The sequence below is a fragment of the Phocoena phocoena genome, chromosome 4, assembly GCF_963924675.1.
Source record: "Phocoena phocoena chromosome 4, mPhoPho1.1, whole genome shotgun sequence".
Lineage (NCBI taxonomy): Eukaryota > Metazoa > Chordata > Mammalia > Artiodactyla > Phocoenidae > Phocoena > Phocoena phocoena.
Window position 1 is genome coordinate 78,493,243 of NC_089222.1, and position 6,060 is coordinate 78,499,302.

Sequence of the window (6,060 nt, forward strand, 5' to 3'; positions counted from 1 at the left end):
TCTAGTCTAATTTAACCTTGCCACCACCCCACCCATCTCTGACTGAATCTTCACTTTCTTTCCCATCTCTCCAGACCCTGCTTCCCAATTCCTGTGGTACCTAGCCTCTATCTCCTATGAGGCCAAGGAATATTTGACTTGTTTTAAGCTCTAGAATTATATGATTTCATGAAATGAGAGGTTTTACTTTAGTTAATAAGGATCTCTACTAAAATTGAGGGGTAGATACCTCTACCTCCTGTATAGAGTCAAGTATGTACTCTGTGATCCTGCTTCCTGTTGGCTGGGAAGAGCTCGTCTGGTGTGAACGCTCTGAAATAATGGGTTCTGAAAGCTGAGATGATGGGGGGTTGATTATCCCGGGTGGCCAGAGGCAGTTTTTTTAAGGGAGTAAATCCAAGTCATTCTTAGAGTGGGAAACTAAAGTTCTAACCTGGGAGGTGGAGCTGATTGTCAGGTCTGAGTGTTGTGGCAAGGACAGGAGGCAGCTGGGCGGTTGAGAGCTAGGATGGTTGGGGTGAAGATGGCAGGTAGAGCATGAAACTACCCAGACCAAGAAGCTTAGGACTAAGGCTGTGAACAAGAACACTTGCTTATTCAGTGGCTTGAGGTTCCCCTTGGGAAACCTGGAGCTGCTCTATATACTGGCCAGTGACCAGAGTCATGGTGCTTGGTGGGGAAAGGAAGTGTTGGGACAGGAATGAATTATTGCTGGAATGGGTATTCTTGGATCACAAGATACTGTGTCAATTGTGTGCAGCCTGGCTAGTGGTGAGGTATGTGGCCCAACAGAAGCAGGGGTATTTGAGCTGAGCTCTAATGATGAACAGAGTCTGATAAGCAGAAAGAGATGGTGAGAAATATTCCAGAGACACACAGAATAGCACAAGTGAAAACAACCCAGATAATACAAGCTATATTTTGGAAACTATTAGTAGTTAAATTTGGCAGCATCATGGTTATCCAATATGAGAAGAGGGAAAAATAAGGTTGGTAAAGAGTTGAGTTAGTTTTGAGTCACATTGTTGATGACTTTGGATTTTAGGCTGAAGGCAGTCAATGGTAGAGTCCTTGAAAAATTTGAATAGTGGAGTTCCAGGTAAGAGGGTTGATTAAATACACACATCTAATTCCATTACCTCCTGAAATTCCACTAAAACTAAAGAAAAATAATTTTTTTTATTTCAAGTACAAGAATAAGAAAGGAGACAACAGTTTGGAATCTGAAAAATAGATGGATGCCTGGTAACTAACTTAGGAAGGCAGGATAGCCAAATCTTTCCTGTCAGTGTAGAAACCAAGAAACAACCCAATTTGTACCCCAGAGTCATCAAAAGCCTCAGGAAATGGCAAGACTGGGAGCCAATTGGCAGTGAGTGTGAGGGCCAAAATAAGGAATACTGGGTAAAAGTTGTTTGAGAAGCTGAGCTCTCTTTCCCACTCCATACCACTGGACAACTTTCCTTTCCCACCCTGGCAGAAATCTGGAGTTTTATTATCTGGAGAGAGAAAAGCAGAAAGTTTTTGAAAAGAGGGACATCTCACACATTTGAGGATGGAGTTAACCCTACTGAAAACATAGGGACAGAGTAAATTTATACATACTGAATAAAGATTGCAGAGACTCCACCACTCGTACACACACACCCCTCCTCTCTCACTTGTCTCCCAAAATTCTGACAGCCAGACTTCTACCTTTCAGGCAAGATACTGGAAAGCTACCAGCCCAACAGGAAAGACGTAAAGATGGTTTCCTGACAAAGCGCTCCTGCCAGATCCCTTTACAGTAAAGCTAAAGTTAACAAGGCCATCCATAGACTCAGATCCTCCAAACAGATCTTCAGTTCTGCACTTTTAACATGAACAGGCAATCAAGGAATATTAGATATTTAAGGAATCCCCCAACATGGATGATATATACCAAATCAGGAAGAAACAACTTGGCGTATACAGAGACAATGCAGGAAAAAGAAAGCTTAACCTATCATTAATATCTTCAGAGAGTTGATAGATGATGTTGCAACCATGAAGAACAAGGTTCTTCAAGGTCCTTGAAGAATAAAGAAGTATTCAGAGAACAAAATAGATCTCTTGGACATGAAAACATGATAGCAGAAATTAAAAAATACAACAGACAGATTGGAAAATTAAGTTGTGAAAACCTTTAAGAAATAGAACAAAGACAAAAATACAGAGAAGAGGAGAGAAAGATAAGAAAATAGGAGGATCATTCTAGGAGGTACAACACTGGAATCCAATAATCTAGAATGAGAGATGAGAGAAACAGAGGGAAAAATAATCAATGAAACAATTCAAGAACATTTTCCTGGAGTGAAGGACATGAGTTTCCAGATAGAAAAGGCCACCTCAGTGCTAATAACAGTGGGTGAATAGGTATTTCATTACAAAATTTAAGAACACTGGAGGTAAGAGAAGATCCTAAAAACTTCCACATAAAGATAAGGAATCAGAATATCTACCGATTTTTCAAGGGCAACACTGGAAGCTAGAGACAATGGAAATGATTTCTAGTCCAAAATTCTCTATTGAGCCAAATGATTAAGTGAGAGTAGGATACATTTGCAGATACACAAAATCTCATTAATCTCTACATACCTTTCTCAGAAAGTTACTGGTGGATATGTATGTACAACCAAAGTGATTGAGTAAATAAAGACAAATACATGAAATGCAGGAAACAGGAGATCCAGTGCAGAATTTGTTCACCAGACCTAGGATCTAGCTTGTTCAGGTTGGAACAGGTTCAGAAATTTGTGTCTAAAGACACTGCAGGACTCTGTATCTATATGTATTTTTTCTCCTGGTGTGAACAGGTAGCCATGGTGAAAGCCAATGGAACCTCACTTTTATAAGATCCATAATAATTCTGGCATATGGGTGAGACTGAAAACTGACACATGAAAGAAGTACGTTTTTAATTTGAAGGGTCATACTAAAGACTGGTATCTCTCTTAATTATCTTTGCAAAATCCTTAGTTTAGGCTCTTTTGGTTGCTTAGGTATAGAGTAAAAGCAAATCTGCCTGAATAAGGGGAAAACATACACACAAACATACACCCACATATAAATGTATGTGTATGTATGTATATGTATACACATACTATATATGTGTGTATATATGTATACACATGTTAAACACACATGCACACTTACCTAGAGGCATAGTGTATCTATAGAAAGATGCATAAGAAGCTGGAGATCAGTGCTGCCTCTTTGTGGCTAGGGAAAAGGAATGTGAGGAAGACCTTCATTTCACTATTTATCTCCTTGTTCCTTTTGATGTTTTGGACAAAATGCAGGGTAAGAGAGACAGTAGACTGGGATTATTTGGTTGGTGATTGTCATGTTCTTGGAACGAGGAAATACGGGCTTGAATGAGAAAAAAGTGGGTGGATGCTAAAGCTGGAGGAATCTTTGCCTGGCCTGGTGATGACCAGATGTGGCAGGAGGGTGGGGGTGGGCAGTGGGCACCAAGGGAAAGGTCAGAGGGCAGTGGTCAGAGATGACTCCTTGCTTTCTAGCCTGGGTTCACAAATGTGAGGACACTGAGTAGATGAAACTGGCTTCAGAATGGCAGAGGGAGGAGGGTGGATTGCAAAAGTATAATAAGGGGAAGGAGTTAAGAGTCGGCAACCGTAGCTCACGTTTTCTCTGACCAAAAACATTCATTGGTCATATCATGTGCCTTATCATCCACAGCTTCTGGACTTATGAGATGATGGAATGGCTTCTGGAAAACTCAGTGATGAGTCTTCTGGAGGCACCACCTTGGAAGGCTGAGGTAGTGTAGTGTAAGATGGAGTGTAGGCACTCAACCTGTAACCAACCAAGATGTGGCCTCTTCCATGGCCAGAAAGCACAAGGCTGGGAAATAAAGAGGTGGAAGGGATGATGATTCATAAAATTTTCCCCAGCTCTGCCACTTACTAAGTTAATGACCTTGGGTAAATCACTTTGACTTCTCTGTGCCTGTTTCCTCATCAGCAAAATGGGCATAATGGCCCAGTACCTTCATCACAGGGTCGTTGTGAGGATTCGATGAGATAGTGAGTGTAAAGGTTTATAAGAATGCCTGGTACAAAATAAACACCAGTAATATTAGCTAGTACTGTTTCACTTTTCACCTTTCTTGGGGTTCTTCCTCTCAGACTTGGAACACAAAAGGCCTAGAGAATTTAATGTACAAAGAATGGATGTTTTCACCAGAGGACATGTTAGTGTTTTATTCAATCTTTATTTTTTAATTTATTCATTTTTTAATTTAAATTTTATTTTTGGGCTGCATTGGGTCTTCATTGCTGCATGCAGGCTTTCTCTAGTTGCAACAAGCGGGGGCTGCTCTTTGTTGTGGTGCGCGGGCTTCTCATTGCGGTGGCTTCTCATTGCAGAGCACAGGCTTTAGGCACAAGGGCTTCAGTAGTTGCAGCACACGGGCTCAGTAGTTGAGGCACGCGGGCTCAGTAGTTGAGGCATGCGGGCCCTAGAGTCCACGGGCTTCAGTAGTTGCAGCACATGGGCTCAGTAGTTGTGGTGCACGGGCTCTAGGGCACGCGGGCTTCAGTAGTTGTGGTGCGCAGGCTCAGTAGTTATGGCACATGGGCTTAGTTGCTCCACAGCATGTGGGATCTTCCCGGACCAGGGATCGAACCCATGTCCCCTGCATTGGCAGGCAGATTCTTAACCACTGTGCCACCAGGGCAGTCCCTTTTAAACAAATAGTTTTGAAGTACTACCTTAGGTGCCTGGGATCCACTGGTAAAGAAATTAGACACATTCCTGCCCTCACAGAGCCTGGAGAGTTTTCTTTTTTCCGTAATTTCCATAATTTCCATAATGACTCTTCTCACATGCCATGTATTTATTTATTTTTAATTGAGATATAGTTGACATATAACATTGTATTACTTTTAGGTGTACAACATAATGATTTGATATAGTGTATAGTATGAAATAATCACCACAATAAGTTAACATCCATCACTACACATAGTTACGAATTTTTCTTCTTGTGATGAGAACTTTTAAGATGTACACTCTTAGCAACTTTCAAATATACAATTACATGCATTTATTTTATAATCAAAGTATTTTCAATGAATAAATTTTTATACTAAGCTTTTGTTTAACGTACATGCAAGCACACATTACATGGAATAAAACATTACAAACTGAAAAGCAAGAATCCCTTCCTTAACTTCAGATTTCCTAGTTATCTGGAGAAACAACATCCCTTACCTGACATATGTCTCAGTAACTAGATAAACATAGAATCATATGAGACACAGAGGAAAGGGAAGAGGAGAGGGTTTAGGTGAGTCAGAGGCTTTTAGCTAGGTGACTGGAGAATGGGGCTACCTTAGAGCTGTTAAGAGGAAGGACATACATTAGGAGGATAGAAGGAGTAATATCAGACTATAAGTACTGTTAAAATAGAAGAAGAAAATTTAGACTTTTACATCATTTTAATAGAAATTTATTGAGAACTGCTCTGTATAAGAATAGATACATGTATATGTATAACTGAATCACTTTGCTATACACCTGACACTATCCCAACATTGTTAATCAACTATACTCCAATATAAAATAAAAAGTAAATAAAAAAACATGTTACAAAACAGCAAGATGCTTAGAGCCTAATGAAGGCAAGGGCAGGGCAGAGCACACAAATGGTACTATTACAAGTACAAGCATGGCTAGCATAGCCGTCTATAACCCTTTAGGGTCCTTTATGTAGAATAAGAAGAACTACTATTTCTGGGACTTTCCCAAAGTCCTCTTTAGGTTTGGACTGAGGCTTCTCCATCCTTTAGTGATGCTGCCTTAGAGCCAGAGTCTCCTAACTCATTTCTACAGGGCTAATATATTCCTCTCTTGCACCCAGGTTTCCTGTCATTGAGAATGACGCATAGACAGTCCTCAGACACAAGTTTGCTAGCCCTGCTCCGGGCCAACCATCACCTCCTTAGCACATCTGCAGGCTAAGTCAGCCTCTGGGCAATTTGTATTCTGGTCCTTTTAATTCTGCCCCAGCTCCTT